At 41.8% G+C, this 17,202-nt stretch overlaps 2 long non-coding RNA genes across 4 annotated transcripts in view; one reads left to right on the plus strand and one right to left on the minus strand.

The window, feature by feature from the left end:
- Positions 1-5,501, minus strand: part of LOC139041792 (uncharacterized) — a 28,080-nt gene extending 22,579 nt beyond the window's left edge. For all 3 annotated transcript variants that reach the window (XR_011497724.1, XR_011497725.1, XR_011497723.1), the window contains exon 1: positions 2,286-5,501. This is a non-coding gene — a long non-coding RNA (uncharacterized lncRNA). The remainder of the gene's footprint in view (positions 1-2,285) is intronic.
- LOC139041793 (uncharacterized) lies at positions 140-16,948 on the plus strand. Its single transcript, XR_011497726.1, has 3 exons — positions 140-917; positions 5,515-5,652; positions 16,498-16,948. It is a non-coding gene; the product is annotated as an uncharacterized lncRNA (long non-coding RNA).
- The last annotated feature ends 254 nt before the right edge of the window (positions 16,949-17,202 follow it).

Raw genomic sequence — 17,202 nt, forward strand, 5'->3', positions numbered from 1 at the left:
TCAAGAAGATGCGTCATGCTCCTCCTGGAGCTTCCTGTCCGTAAATTATGGCTGTAGGTCAATTAGAAATCATTCAATTATTTTAAGCAAGAGTCTTGCATAATCAGATTTCTGTTTTAGAAAAATAGCCTAGCAACAATGCATTGTTGTGTGGTTTTGGAAATCCAGGCTAGGGACAGGAAAAGTACTTGCGAGTCTGTTGCAGTCATCCAGACGAGAAATGATGAGTCCTTCAGTATCGTCAGGATGAGTACAAGAAGGGAACATAGTCAAGGAGTATCAAGAGAATAAGAATTTCGGTGAATTACGCTGTGAGGAGTGAGTGAGAAATAGCGTCAGAATTGAATGCTGTTCCCTAAGACGGTAAATAGAGGAGAGTCAGGGCCTCAGAATTAGAAGAAATGACAAGTTCTGCTCTGGACATTGAATTTGAGGTTCCCATGGGACATCCGTGTGCCAACCACTAACATGCATTTAGATATGTCTATGGAAATGGCCAGTATATACGTGGCGGTTAAAGTGGTGGGAGTGGAGAAGGTCGTCCGGACAGAGGGCCTTAGAGTTTATGATGCAGCTGGAGAAATAAGCGGGAAATGACAAATAAGACCGCTAATGAGTAAGTCTGGTAAATCAGTTCCAGTGGAACATAAAGTGCTGAGGGACAAGGAGTTAGGAACTGACCCAACTGAGGCGGATTAGTCAGGAGAAGAACACCACCAAGATACATTGCTGACCTCAGGGCCGAGTTCACAGCACCATCCAAAACTGAGAACCACAGCCACCAGCCATGCCTTCTTTGCTGCTTCATCTTGTCTAATCACCAAACCACCTGCATCTGCCCAGAAAAGGAAGCTGTCTTTTCTAGCCCTGGGGATGATACAAGAACTCTGAAGACAGACAGGAAGACAACGTAACGAGTAAGTGAGATTCCTGAGCATGTGCTATGAGCACAGAGATGATGCTATTCCTCCTATTATCAGTTTGGTTCTGCCGTGCTGTGGTGGCTGGAAAGCATTTCTAAAGCAGCTGGGGAGAGTTCCTCGGCTCCTGGGGACCACATGCTTGCCTGTCCGTGAGCAGAGCTCCGTCATGCTTCCCAGACCAAAAGCTGAAGTTTCAAGCTACTCCCTAGTAGGAAAGGAGGCCTTGAAGATTTAGTTTGGATGTAAATATGTTTTAATTCCTGGGAAATTTTTGTAGCCTCTGGGGGCAATAAGCACAATATATAAATTTAGGCCTGCTCTGTCCTTGTATTTGAGAGTTCCCCAGGTTCCCCTTCCTGAGCGCTCCAGAGGAGGAGAGAGGGAGGGAAGATGGTCAAGAGTGGCCCCTGCCCTCTACTCTCCTTCCAACCTCTCAGCTCTGCAGGTGCAGCCACCTGTATGCAGCCCCAGAGAACCAGCGTTTGAGCAAAGACGAGGCAACGTGAGACGCCGTGTCCGTGTGAGAGGATATGAAGATCTAACCTCAGGAGGACGAGGAAGTCATGGGCCCCGCAAGCTCTCATTTTCACTTTATTTACAACAGGCACTTCTTCACTTTGAAACATGTCAGTCGGTGGAGCTTTTTAAATTACTAGATTCAAAATGAAATAAATTGTAAAAAATGAAATACCAGTGAAATGTGCTCGCAGATAGAGAAAAAAATATATCAAACCCTGAATTCTCTCAGTCACGTCTGACCTGGCGGCTCTGAATACAACTTTTCACACTGTTCATTTTTTATGTAAAGAAATAGAATATTCTTTAAATTTTCTACATTGAATGTGTCTTCTTTTTGTAGTCATAAACAAAGAATACGCCCTGTTTAAAAAACAAGAATATTATAATTGCGACCGAACTCTCCTTTCCGGGTTTCGTTCCTGAGTCTCTATTCTCGCCAACGGATGTCAGAGCCGGACTCAAACCTCGGTCAATGTTACGTCTCCTCAACAGCAAATCCGATTTGCTCCATTCAGATCACCTGTGAGTTCTCCGTGACTCTAGTTTCCAGAGTCTTAAGCTTGGAACTTGAAAGAGCCAAGATTTATGTGGCCATAAGTGAAACAGTTCTTCTGGAATGAATAAGATCTAAAAGTTTAGAAATCCTCAGGCCATTCTCTAAACAAAGATGTGGGAAACTATTAATGTTTATATTGAAGATTCCCTAGTGTTGGTTTTCTTTCCTTTTTTTTGGTCATGGTAGGCTATGAATGGTTCTGTCCGCTACAGTCCCTCTGTAGTGGCCCCTAGGCTAGGGGCCCGGCTCGAGATGTGGCTGTGGGAGAGGATGGGGAGGTAGCTCACCTGCTTTCATCATGAAAGGAGGCCAAGTGTTCGCACACACATGTAAACACACACGTCTTCTCAATCCTCCTTATAAAATAGCAGTTCTGAGGAACTAGAAGGAAGAAGAAAGTAAGTAAATTTATCCTTTATTATGTCTGTCTAGGCCGACTTATTCATTAGACAAGATGAGGAGGACGCAGGCCCCCAATAATTTTAGGAACACACAAAAATGCTTTAGCTTCTGCTAAAATTAGAAGAAAAATATGGAGCTTTAAATTAAAGAAAATATTTTTAGTATGTAACATAATATATTCACCTTTATACCAATGCAGTCATAAACCATAATTATCAATACTTTTCTTGGAGGAAGCAGCCCACAAAGGCAAAGGGCCCAGGGCTCTGGAAGTTCGTAATGTGGCCCTGACCTCTGTGCTCCCTTCAGTTGGCTGTAGAGACCCTTGTGAAGACAGTTATCTGAGCCAAGCTCTCAGTTCCAGAAGCAGGATGCTAATGAAGCTGGAACCTTGGGTTTCATTCCTAAAGAATTCAGTTAACTTTCTTCAGAGAAAAAATATTCCATAGCATCCAAGCCATCTACCAAATGCATTACTTGATCACGAAGTGAGATGGGACATGGAAAAAATTTCGTGCTTCAATGCAAAATCGTTGTCACTACTGGGAAAAATAACTAGGAATTCCAAGTATTTTTAAAAAGTAACTTATTGTAGCATTTGTCGTGTTAACAAACTACCATGAAACTGTGGTTTGAAAAAGCCAGCTATATTAGCTCACGATCCAGTGGATCAGGAATTTGGAAGTACCAGAGCGGGCTGTTCGCCTGCTGCTCTCACCTGGGCTCGCTGCAGGCAGCTGGCACCTGGACTGTGGCACAAGGCTTCGCTCCCAGCTGGCAATCAGCAGGCTCCTAGTCAGACCACCTGGGTCCTCCTCCACATGGCCTCCCCTGCCAGCCAGATGGGACTTCCTCATGCCGAGGTGGAAGCAAATTCTGCTTCTGTCACATCCACCAAGTCCATTGGCCAAAGCCAGTCACATGTTCAAGACCAGATTCAAGGGCTGGAGAAGTAGACTTGACTTCTTGATGGGAATAGCTATCAAGTCACTCTGTGAGAGGAGTGCATCCAGGAGGGAACAATCTGTGGCCATCATTTGCAATCTACCACACCTCTTCCTTCAAAACCCTCCCATCGATACTTTCACTATGTCACTTCCTTTGTGAATTTTTGTGTTCAGATGATTGGTTTTACAGTTTAAGCTAAGGCTTAGTCTGTTTTGTGGGGGTGGGGAGTGGGAAATGGAGATGCAACGGAAATAAGCCCAATATTTCCTTTAAAACAAAATTTTATATTATATTTTCAGTATTTGCAGCATAGTGTGATGGAACAAGCCTCATTATATATCAGACCAGTCTGAGTTCCTGTCACAGCTTTGCCACTAACTGTGTGACCACGGGCAAGTTACTGAATCCCTCTGGGCGTTGCTCTCCTCCTCCGCGAAACAGAGTCAAGAAAGCCATCGCTCAGGGTTGTTGGAGAATGAGAGAGGAGGGCGTAGTCTGCAAGCACTGGCAGGTGCCTAATAATTCCTATAATCATGGATAATGATGATTATGTCTGGTAAATTGCCAATTAGAAGATAATCCATTCAACAAATAACTATGGATCATGTTCTGTGTGCAAATAAGCTCTCTCCACAGTTTAACTTTATCTCTATTCTTCCTGTGCTTTTGTGAATTTTATGCATGTAATGATTATACGTTCTGGTGACATTGCTTCTCCTGTTGCTGACGTGCAGCCAGCTCTGAAGTGGAATGAGGGTGTCTTCAAAGAACCGATATAGCTTTATTGGGATGTTTGATAATCAAAGCAAACCAATCCCACTGCTATGTCATGCTAACTGCTAAAATTTTACATTCTTTTCTCTCATTTATATTTCTGACTGCAGTCTGGTTTTTTTTCTTTCATTTTTGGAGTTAGCGATGAGAGTGTAAACTGGTCATGCCCGTCTCTTTCAAGTGGCATGCATCTACTTTTTTCAACTAAACTCCTTGTTTTTGATTTAATATTTCCCACTTTCACAGTATTAATGAGTTATTACCTCAAGTTATTTTCTTAATTTTTCCTTCTATGGTTTCGTCGTCTAAATGAAGCCCTTCCTGTTTCAAGATCCTTAAAAGACAGAGCTTCCACCCTCATATTGTCGACTTGAATCTTATCAAAACACATTTACTTGTTGTATCTTTAAACAATCTGTAGCCTTAGGACATTCCCGAGCTTTCAACCTGCCACAGGGATGAAGGCCTTGGACTTGGTTATCACCTGGGCTATGAGTTTATTAACAGTAAAGTTAAATAGAGGTTACATACTAAATGTGAAAGTAATGTCAAAACACCATGAAGTTAGAAAGTGTTTTATCAGGAAAGTGTAGTGGCTTTCCGCTGATATTTACATTTTAATGGGAGGGAAATTTCGTGATTTATGGTCTGGATGGAACGTATACGAAATGAATAATGTCTATACTACTTGAGAATGGGCTATTAAGTCACTAGCTTTGTGATGTGGCTCAAACGACATCCTTATTTATATTCATCTTCAGACTCTTTCTTGAGCTTTCTTCATGAGGTGTTGCAGTTAAAGGAAAGAAAGTTAATCTCTTACTGCCCTTGTTCATTCAGTTCTATCTAAAAAAAAGCCTTTTTTTTAGTTAGAATCTGTAACCTTGGGAAGTTGATGACATTTCTGGATTGATCAGGTCTTATGAATTTAATTTCATTCATCCCTCTTTTTCATCATCAGCTATAATAATGCCAAAAGGCATGGAATGATATGTGTTTGTGTAGATTGCAAATATATATGTAATTATTAAAAACATAATTAATATACATCTTATAGTAAGACCAAATATGTGCGTATATATTAACACACACATATTTTAAGTGTATTTGTGTATGTGTGTGTGGGGGTGCATAGATTTGGTCTTAATCATAAGAACCATTCACCCCATTCATAAGAAATTTTCACTCCAGGTGGAAGTTGGAGAAAGCCTATTTCACTAGGTCTCATTAACTGCAGAGGAGCTAGTCAACAACGTAGAAAAGGTACTCAACAAATATTTGTGGAACAAATTCATATTATTATTCATTCATTAATAATAAATTTTTTGGAAAATTAATAGCAAAAACTTACGAGTGTATGACTTCATTATCTAACTTGTTCTTTCGTAAAAGTGTTTGCTGCTGATGTGTATTCTGCTTGCTGAAGAGTTTCCATGATAAAAGCCTGAGATTTACTACAGTGAGCCACGTCTAGCAAGGTTCTCCTCTGGCCCCACCTTCAGCAGTCACTCCAGGTCTGCTATCTAACAGGTAAATAACTCAGTGTGGGGAAATGTTTAGGCAAAATAAATGGTTTGGAAATACTGGCTGCACATGTGCTTACCCTGAGAGCGCATTAATGAAATTAACTTACACTCCAGTGTGCCATCTGGATCATTAGTTTATGAGCATTGGCAACCACACTCCCGAAGGGCTAGTTGGGTGAGGTCAGGTGTGAATCATGAGAGGTTTTCTTAGCAAGCAGCACAATGGAAAAGAAAGCAGAATTTTGCGGATGGTGTTTGTATTTTTTCATATTCATTAAAATATCTGTATAGACAGTTATCTATGTATTGAAAATACTAAACACATACAAGTGTGCCTTTTCTGAGTTTTTTTTCCTTTCGGTGAGGAAGATTGGCCCTGTGCTAACAAATGTTGCCAATCCTCCTCTTTTCACTTGAGGGAGATTGTCACTGAGCTAACATCTTGTGCCCATCTTCCTCTATTTTTTGTATGTGGGATGCTGCCACAGCAAGGCTTGATAAGTGATGTGTAGGTCCATGCCTAGGATCCAAACCCATGAACCCTGGGCCGCCAAAGTGGAGCATGCAAACTTAACCACTATGCCACCAGGCCAGCCCCCTGAGTTGGTTTTTTAACACACCTTTAAGAAAGTAACGTAATTTCCTCAGTCTAGATATATGTAGGTATAAGTTTGTACATGTATGTTACTCAAAGCAGAAAAAGTAAATCATGATTTTAGAATATACAAATTAATAAAGAACTTTCAACCACTAGAATTGTCCAGTGAAATAACTGTATATGAGATAAACACCACAGCATCCATGATGGAATGAAATCAAAGGAAAGCACAGTTTGTAGGTGGCGATTTAGCTCCTTGAGACCATCTTGGTTTTTATATTGTTACTGGTAGGTTTTTCCCTTTAGTCTTCTTTGCAGAGTTGACTAAAATATACACATACAACTGAATGTTTGCTTATTTCCTAATCATTTGCTGTGTGATTAATCATCACATTTAAATATGCGAAGTGTGACAACGTAAAGAGACATTTTCTCAGCAGAAAAGAATGAAGCGAATTTTGTGCCTTGCTTGTCAAATTTCAGTTATGTTTGAAAAAATTTTTCAGTTCATTAAAACCTCAAACTCTAGTCCAAGTGATAATAAGCCATTTTGATAGCATGTGTCTTTTCATTTGATACATATTTTTATTCCAGGAAAGAAATCCATCCACATTCTTTTTTCCTATGTATAAAAGGTTGAGGCTTCTCAAAAAATAAATGTGAGCCCCAGCTTAAGGAAAGAAGTGAAATCATCCTCATCCATATTGGTAACTGGGTAATTTGGAAAGATACTTCACCCTTAACATGTAGCTTCTAAAATATGGACATGAACCCTATGATAATTGAGACCGTTGATGGGGTGTTTACTGTGCATACGCAGGATGCACTTGACACATAGTATCACTGGTCCTCACAGGGGCTGTGTTTTACACACTCTGCATCAAATCCCCTGGTTTCTGAAAATATACAACTCAAGAACCATCAAAAGTTTTACTACCATCTCATCTTCTCAGAGACCATCAGTTATACCTGCCCCACGCATCCCCTGCAGAGACCCACATTATTCTATCAGTATCTTGGATAGGAAAGTAATGAGATGAAAGATGTGTTCTGGACCGACTTTGCCACCAGTTAGCAATGCGAACAAGGACAATTAACTTCTCTCAGTTTTGGTTTTCTTCTCACAAAACATCAGGGCTGGTCAAGACTGCTAAGGTTGATTCCAACACTGAAAGTTTCCTTACAGGCTTAAGACTTCAGACAGAGATGCCTTTCTGAGGGAAGAACCAGGGTCCTCACCATCATCTTGAGGGAGCTCTTGCTTAAAAAGAGGAAGTCTGCACTGAGTGGCGACTTTGCCTCAACTCTCTGCAGTGAGGAATCCACGTTAGCTGGTCTCTCTGCCTTGGCCTTGCTCTTTCTCCTTGAATAGAGTATCCACGAACATGAGAGAGTTTTTGATGATCAATTTCTCTATGTAATATTAAGGAGAAAATCAGGTGCTGATTTATAGGGGGAAGGTTACGTGCACTTAAAATGATTTACCTTTAAAAAAATTATTTTGAGAAGCCAACAAGCAATATGAACTTAATTTGAATTAGCTATTCTCCTTCTTATGTTTTCTATTACTATAAAAACCAAAAACTAAAATGAAAATTGTTTCATCACTTGGGTTGCTCTCCCCTATTTGCTGCTGTGTGCCGCTGTCCCTGGCAGTATATTGTTTCCCACTATTGAACTGATAAAGCCTTGGGTTCTCGAACGTCCTGTCTGTACAGGACGCTGACTCAACATCTAGCTCAGGGGCTCCTTGTTGGAACAAAAGCATCATGGGAAAAGGTTGCATTACCCCCAGCTCAGGAATGTTCTTCTTCTGCCCTAAGTTTGAAGCCTTTGACTTTCACCTAGCCGTGCTTTCTGTCTGGTTAGGAGGGGCTATTTATTAGGAGTCATACAAAATAAACATGAAAAGTTTGCCGTAAAATATGACAACCACTTTAAATAATGTTGACTTAATTAAACTTTAAACTTTATTTATATATTTTATGGCTTTAGTGTGAGCTCTTCTCGGATGTTTACTTCAGTGGAAAATCCATCATGTGAGGACCTTGAAAGGAGCTAATCCCCCTCCCCCTGGCACAGAACGCAGCTCCAACAATTCAGATCTAAATATTTAGTGATGGATGATACATGTTTATGGAACAGAGGGCAGCATGACATCTAAATGTGAACTGCGGTTTCCATCCCGAGCATATGGTAGAAAAGACACTAGAAGCTGAAGTTATGCCAACCAACGGAAGTGGATAAGTTTTTTTATGCTCGTCTTTTTTGCTTCCCCCCGCCTCGCCCCTTCTGCCCATTCCATCTGTTGCTGAAGTCTCTTTAACAAAACTATTCTTGCAATCAACTTTTCAGAGAAGCAGTCCTGCTGACTCTTGTGCATTTGGTAGAACATCCCATGGTTAAACTAATAGCCTTGCTGGGTGTCAGCCAAAGGTTACAGGCCTCTCAAAATATTCCTGGAAAAAAAAAGTTTATCACTAAACTGAAGTTTCTCATTAGTAACCCTGTGGTGTCTAATCTGTGAAATTACATGATTAACTCCTTTGCAGAGTCGGCTTCACTTGGGGTTTGCAATCCCACAGGAAGTTATTAAAAGTATCACCAAGATAATTTCCTAGCTTTGTACTTGGCCCCTGGGGTAGAGGAAATAGATCATTAGATGAGATGAGCACTTCATAATAAAGTCATAGATCACTCACGATTATTAAATGACTGTCAGGGAAGATTATTATTTTAGAAGTTGAGGACAATGTGATTTAAAAAACAAATAAAAACCATGAAAGAATTTCTTCCTTCCTTTGTTTTGGAAAAGAAATGGGAAACGCTGTTTTCTCCCCCAGGCTTTTTGAAGTTGATATTTTAATGCCTCTTTTCAAATACTGATTTCTTACCTTAGGCTTTTTTTCCTAAAGTTGTTTAAATGTTCCCTGAATGAAAGACATGGTATTGTAAGCAAGTAAAGGATGCAAAAATAAAAAGGTCAAAAAAATAGAATGGAGAAATAGCCCGTGAATATGCGTGAATAATGTGAGATTTTTCCTATGGTAGGAAAGATGTGGCCGTGTGCATGACGGGTACCCACCAGACTTGTTAACCAGCGTGCTTCGCCTTTGGTAAGAGTAGACAACAAAATACCAGTCTTCTAAGGAAAGCAATGGCAGCCAGCCCTCATTAGTGGCCCCAGTCCACTACGCACTGCAGCTGCTCTTGGTAACTGCAGTTGGATATTCGGCCTTTTCAGCTCTGCTCTATGTTCTTAATCTTATTCTGGTCCAGATAGAAACGTTTCATATACCCTTTTCCTATTTTGCTTTCCAAAATATTTGCTATAATTTTTTTTTATTAAAAAAAAATCCTAATCCACAGAGTACATAGCTTCTTTTGAAACCAATCCCTGGCCAGGCTGGGCTTTATAATGAAAAGCCCCGTTAGTTCTTCAGCCGAACCATTCAGACTCCTGATTTTGTCATCTCTGGCACTCGGCGCTCCCTGGGTAGTGATGCTGAGAGATGCCAGATGGACTCAGGAGAAAATGCCTGTGTCGTGAGGAAAAATTCTGCCACACACAATGCCAAACTCTTACAAATTTCTGAATGTCAAATTCAATAGAGGGAGCAAAGCAGGACATTGGGAAGAGAATGATTCCTTTTGATTTGTTTTTCTGTTTCGTGTCTTTGTTTTTTGTTTGCATTCTCCATGATTTTCTGACCCTAACCAGAAAAAGAATTGTCCTAAAATTTTACTAAAAAGGTAGTGTTCGACAGTTGATAAAGAAATCCAAGTTTTCTGCTCACACTTGGATAGCAATTCCTTTGAACAGTTATATAGTACACTCCTAATATGTATAATGTTATTTCAAAACAAAAAGTTACACCAATCCACAGGCTTTTACCCTCTACATCGAGTCAGTAGAAGCATAAAGTGCAGTCTGGTGCCCAACAGATAGAGACGTGTTGCAGATTGATGCAGAGGGAAATGCCTACATTATGGATGCTTTCATAGTTCTTTCAGACAAGAGCCTAGTAAGGACTGTAGTATTGTGTATATACGCATGTGTGTGCACATGTGTGAAAACACATCCAGATTACCACTCCAGCGCCATTTAAAGGGAGCGGTGAGAACCGTAGTGCTGGTGGATCCTGCAGCAATCCTTGATCATCCTGTCAGGGCTGCTGGCAAGCGTGGGCAGCCTTCTGCCCAGTACTGTCAACTGCACACTCAGAGAGCCAGCACGGTGATTCAGGGGGAGATTATGGGGTGTGATCTGAGGACTGCTGAAAGGGTGCTTACCCAGAACATCTGCCTCACAAGCACGCGGCAGAGCTACGAATTCCCACAAAGCCATTCATCTCACTGATCTGCAAAAATGGGAGATGTACCTCTGTGTTCAAGGATAGGAAAAAGGTTTAATCATGCCCATCCATGAGCACACCAAGACTAATTAACAGGTTACGTTAGTCACCCAGAGGGGTCTAATCCTATCTTCTATATATTTTGTTCATTTACTGTATGCCAGGTGCTGTGATAAACTTTCCACGTTCACACATTTAATGCATACAACACACTAGTGAGGTAAGCACCATCGCTTCCCCAGTTTTACTGGAGCAAAGAAATGTGAAGTAATTTTCCTAATGTCACACAGCTGAGAGATGACCAGGCCAAGATTAAAACCCAGATAGTCCTACCCAACGGCCAGAGCCACCGTGCACACTACCTGGATGGGAGAGCCAGGATGAGGACCAGAAGACACGGGCTTGGAGAGAATCTAAGAAGCAGGCAAGGGCCATTAGGAAAATGTGTGGATGGAAAGCTGCTCGCAGAGAAGCAGACCCGGGGGTGATGCTAAAAGCAGGCAACACATACGCTGTAGATGGGAGCTCAAGGCCAGGAGGAAATAGGGGACGGAAGACTCTCAAGGGTCAATCTTGCCTGCTATGCCATTTTTGCCCTGACTGTGCTTTCTGTAGGACACTATCAGAGCTATAGGTCCATTATACATGACTTTGCTTCTTAACAGATGAAAACAAAATGCAGAAAATATTACTAAGTCACAATATCACAGAATGCTAGAGGTAGATGAACATAAAAATGTGGCCCCCGCAGCCCTCATCTAGATGAGGAAACTGACGCCTTACAGAGGTAAAGTAGTCTGCCCAAGGTCCCACAGTGTGTTAGTCCCAAAGCTAAAACCAGAAGCCAAATCTCTTTCAATCTTTGACTCCCAAGATGTGGCTTCACCGACCCCATACTCTGTCCTCTGAGAAAAGTATCTGATACCATCTCTGTATATCTGATCGCTGAGTTCTGCTGCCTAAGAAATCCATCAGAATCCAAGTCTGTGCTCCAGTTGCGTGACTTCTGTCATCAGAGGATGGCACTGGCAGAACCTGGTGCTCTGTGAAGAAAGCAGTTACGTGCAAAGGCCCAGCTTCACTCAACTGACTTTAGGCGCAAAGGCCTGGGGAAGGAGCTAGCTCGTGGTAGACCATACTTCAAGGCCTCTTAACATCTTTTTTAAAGCAACTTGCTGCGTGTATTTCCAAAATCACGCCCACATGCACACAAATTATCAGAATTTATTAATGACAAGAGCCATGGTGCATTTTTGGACCTGCCATAGACATCAAAGCTTTTGGAATGGTCTAAGCAGCCCTGTTAAATGCTAATTTTCACTGGCTTTGGAGTCAGGTCCACCTAAGTTTGAATCCCATGTCCCCCATCTCCTAGCTGGATAAACTTGTTAAACTTAACCAGCCCCCAGGGAGCATCATTGTGAAACGGGATGGACACGGATGCTAGAGCTATAAGGCCTCATTTGAACTCTTCTTCCATCACTCATTCGCCATATATTCTTGGGCAGGTTTATTGACTTTTCTGTGCTTGTGTCTTCATCTGTCAAATACGTGTTGTAACTCCCACCTCCTATACTACCTAATTCTCAGGTGTGTGGTGGGAATTAGACAAGACGATGTTTGTAAAATGCCTGACACAGTGAGGAGGACCAGGATGCTCAGCCAGGGTAGTTTCTGCGTCTCTTCCTTCCTGCTTCTCAGTTCCCTTCCCTGCAATCTGCGAATGATCTAGTTTACCTGGGACGTTTTGTGCCATTTCACAACGGGAGTGAAACCGTGAAGACCTATGCACTCACACAGCAGATGCCAACTGTACCTTAGCAGCAGGCTGCCTAGTCGCCAAATCGAGGATTACTGAGCTCGAGTGCTGCAGCAGCTCCCCTGCCTGCAGTCCGGCGTCAGGGCACAGCTCTGGGGCCCACAGCAAGAGAGAGCATCGAGGAGGAGTCGGGGTGGCACGTATAGATACCAAGCAGCTCATCTGTGAGGAGAAGGGGGCTGCAGAGACCAGGAAGGAGCTCGTAACTAACAGAGAAAATCTTCAGCAAAGACCATTAGATCTAACGTCACAGAGGTGCAACCTCCGTGGGCTGGTCCATCCAGGATGAGGAAGATGAATGCCACCGGGAACTGCTGTGTAAACACACAAATACAGTTCCAAGGACAACTGGATTCAACTTCAGCCACCCACACGTTCGGAGTGCTAATAATCAGCTCCAGAAGATGCCTCTGTCTAGTACGCCCGTCACAACCCCATTCTTCTCTAAGTAGATCTGAGTTCCCATGAAAGGACCAGAAGCCACTGCCGCAAAGTGAAGTGAGGGCTTCTGTGAGGTCTGAAACCACATAAGTTTTGGCTGCTTCAATTTTTTAAAAAGTAGATTTTTTAGCTTAAAAAAGTGAGGATGTACATGAAAACATTAATTATAGAAGCTGTTGTGAAAGAATGAATTCCTCCATTTCAGAATAAACTTTGGACACCTTTTTTAGAAATCTTAAATACTCTCCATATGAATAAATTCCATTGCCTTTTGAAATTATAATCATCAGGAAAACATACAGTGATGAGATTTCTCACGACCTACTCTGAGCTGATCTTTTACAAACTTAAGTTTGAAGGGATATTTCACCAACTCATATCCCTAATACATACTCACATATGCACACAGACACACACCAGGTAAATGTGAATGTCAGATAAATAATAAAAAACATTAATATAGGTATGTTCTGTGAAATATGCTCAATCGCATGGGATGGGTTTATGCTAAAAAAAATATTTTTTTCCTGAAATTTAAATTTAGCAAGCTGGTCTGTATTTTATTTGCTAAATCAGCTAGACACACAAACACAGACGGTAAGTAAAAGAATCTTTTGACCCGCTACTATAAAACGAGGTTTTGAAAAACCACCCACCATGAAGTGAATCTTTGGGTCTGGATGTTGTGCAAATATGATAAGATGCAGCATAATTACCAAACTCTCTGATACTAATAACACGTGACTCGAAACTAACTGGTGATTTTCTGCTTCCTGTTTCTTCTTACCCTCACTTGTCTCTCCCATCTGCAGCCTCCTCCTGCACACTCGCCCCTCTGTTGCTCAGCAATGCCCAGCCGTCTGCCTGTGCTATAAATGCTGGATTCTCATTCTAATCCTCAATATTGCTAAAGTATTCCTCCCCCACCCCCCACGGCCTTCGCCAAGGCCGCTGTTGACATTTACTGAAGCTAATCATCCGGTGTTACCACCTGTGCCATTTACATCATCCTCATCTTCCAATCCCAGCTTCCTCAGTGACTCAGCCCCTGGTTTATATTTGTTCTTTCTTTTCCAAATCTCTTCCATCAGTTTAGATTTACCTCAACCTCTATGTTAATGGCACTTTCAAAACTTGCCTTGGAGTCCTCTGATTTTAATTTCACTCACAATTGCCCTACTAAATCATTGCATCCACCCTCAGCACGTAGGACACTCCGCTTCGTGCAGAATCTTGACATCGCCCCCTCTGACCGCAGCCTCTTTACTTCCATCAGCCCCTGGAACGCGCTCTTACTGATCTGAGCTTTTTCTTTATTTCTTGGAGCTTCCCTGTGTCCCAGTCCAGGTTTGCTGTTCTGAGTCATATGGCCTTCTGGCACAACCCTGTCCTTCATACCTGCCAATCTCAAGCCTAAAATAAGCCCAATTTGTCTCTCCATTTCTGTTTATATCCAATCTCCTTCATGAAAGGGGATGAGGTAGTTCACGAAGAAAGAAAACATCCCCCTTCTCCAAGTCAGAGTTTCTCTGGGTCTTCAAGCAAGCAGGGTCTTGCCATCCCACCGTCTGCTTTGCCAAAGAAGGAGACCGATCCCTTCCTCAGGGCAACCTCTCTCCACCTGTAAATGTCTTATCTAACTCTTCCCACCAATGGCCTTGCTAAATAACTTCTCTCTTTTATTTCCACCAAGTTCTCCCAATTTCTCTGCTTACAAGCATGAGAAATTCTCCCCCCAATTCATCCCACTCCCTCAATGTCTAAAGCTCATAGTGAAATCTTTATGCAACTTGGAAATAGACGATAACTGCTTAAATATGATAAACACCAGTTACCAGAGCTTAGCATATGAAATAGTTAAAAACTGAGATAATTTCCACCAAAAATCAGAACTAGATAAGAGATCCCTGCTAACATCACTATAATGCAACATCATTTGGGAGACTGGAACAAACACAATCAGAAAAGAACTAGGAATAACAAACATAAAGAGGAGCCAAGGTTACCTATACACACCCGTGAAATGATTACATGCCCCGAATACGTGGAAGACTATAAAACTTTAGTGAAGTAGTCAGATAAAAGGAAAAACCCACAAACAGGCTTTCTTTATACTAGTAACCAGTTGAAGCTCCAGATTGAAAGGCAAATATCAATAATAACAATCCAAACAAAAATGTCTAGGAATATATTATATGAGAAAGGCACAGAACTTAGATAAAGAAAATTATATAACAGTAATACCTGAACACGTGGCACTATAGACTGAATGTTTCTCCCCCAAGAGTCCATATACTGAAGCCCAGCCCCAATGCGGTGGTATTAGGAGATGGGGCCTTTGGGAGGTGGTTGGATCATGAAGGCACAACCCTTATAAAGGAGGACCCAGAGAGCTCCCTCGCCCCTTCTATCAGGTGAGGTTACAGGAGCAAGAAGGCCACGTACGAACCGGCAAGCAGGCTCTCACCAGTCACAGACCTGCTGCCACCTTGATCTTGGACGTCTCATCCTCCAGAACTGTGAGAAATAAATTTCTGTTGTTTGTAAGCCACCCAGTCCATGGTATTGTGTTATGGCAGCCTGAAAGGACTAAGACACTTGGGAAAATATAGCTTGTCTCTGAATGAAATGATATAATATTTAAAATGCAATTCCTCCCAAATTAATACGTAAATTTGATGCAATTCCAGAAATCATTTACTAAAATGGGATTTATCTTAGAATTGGATAAAATTAATTTATATTCTTACGCAAAATAAATCACTGAGAAGAGCCATAAATATCTTGAAAAAGAGGAAAAATGAAAGCATTCTTTAACGTATATTAATTAACGTAAATTAATTGTGTTTGTCATGCAAACACTATTCCAAACAAAATATAAATTTATTGGTGGAACAAAGAGTCCAAAAATAGACCCAAGTACACATATGAACTTAACTCTTGCCAAATTTAAGCAGGGAGCATTTTGGCATAACTCATTTTTGAGATGAGATGACTAGCACAATGATAATAATAATAATAATCAGAAGTGTGTTAATCAGGGTTCCCCCGAAAGGAAAGCTGAGACAAGAACATGGCTGCAGATAAGAATTCTTATTTGGTAGTTGGTCCCTAGGAGAAGTGAGGGAGAGGGAACTGAGGCAGGAAAGGAGGAAAACCCAACTTAAAAGAACATCTCTGAGCTTGCTGCTTTGGGCAACTGGCTCCCTTCCTCAGGGACTGCCCGGAATTGTGCAGATGCCTCTAGAATTATCCCCCCGCACGCATGGGAGGAAGATGGGGCATTTACCCACCAGTTCCTATCCCTGTCCCCAGGCATTAAAACTCCCCAACACATGTGGACTACACTTGAGTGTAGGAAGGCCATAAGCAGAGAGCGTGGCCCTGGAGGTAGGACACTGTCAGCTGAGTGAGCCTGAGGTCGCCTGCAACTGTGTCACGCACCTGCAGCTGAAGTCAGAGGTCGGCCATGGGGATGCCAGTGTGGGAAATCGGAGGTCCATGGTGTGCTGGGGAACACCGGGCATACTAGTTCAACTGGCCTGGAAGTTCAGCCTGGAGAAATCGTGGGTAAGGGCTTTCAGGGGCTAGGCTTCTTTAGTGATAACACTGTTTCTTCATTGTAACTTGTTACAGGATAGCTTGATGTCGTGCCATGATTATCACTGGGTCACTGGAGAACATTGACAGCCAGTAGGAAGCCCGTGATCCACAGAATTCATCTCTACAATGGATGTTCTTCTGACTCCCAACGCTAACTTTGCAAGGCGATTCCAGTGTTCTCGTTTTTTCACTTGTTGCAGATAGGAGAAATTTGGGTAAAGTGTCTCCCAGATTCATGAAAAATCGTTCGTGTTCAACATTACATTCTTGACTTTCAGCTAAAACATATGCATTCCTTAGCCATCTTAGCACAAGTGAATCACTGTGACGGCCTCAGGTAATGACGTGCCTGCTGAGCCCGCTCTTTGTTCCGCAGCCAAACGTGTGTCCGATTAGAAAAATCTCAGGATGATTTAAATGCAACCCGAAGAAAGGAGAAGACCACTTCCCATGAGCTTTTCAAAAATCGGTAACAGCAATCTTTCTGGACAAAAGATATATTTTAAGAAAATTAAGTTGGCAAACGAAGCAAGGTCTAGTGAACACCAGAAATTACTAGTATATTAATATTCTCTAGGAAATACTTGTCATTCCTGTGGTGGTTAATATATTACTCATAATCTGATTTATCTCCAACAATGACTGACCTTCCTACATCGATTCTCTTTCCCTGTCTCTGCTGCTAATTTCTTCACCTGAAATATTCTTACTTGTCTCTATTTAAAACTCCCTTTGACT

Source organism: Equus asinus, chromosome 24, assembly GCF_041296235.1.
Source record: "Equus asinus isolate D_3611 breed Donkey chromosome 24, EquAss-T2T_v2, whole genome shotgun sequence".
NCBI lineage: Eukaryota > Metazoa > Chordata > Mammalia > Perissodactyla > Equidae > Equus > Equus asinus.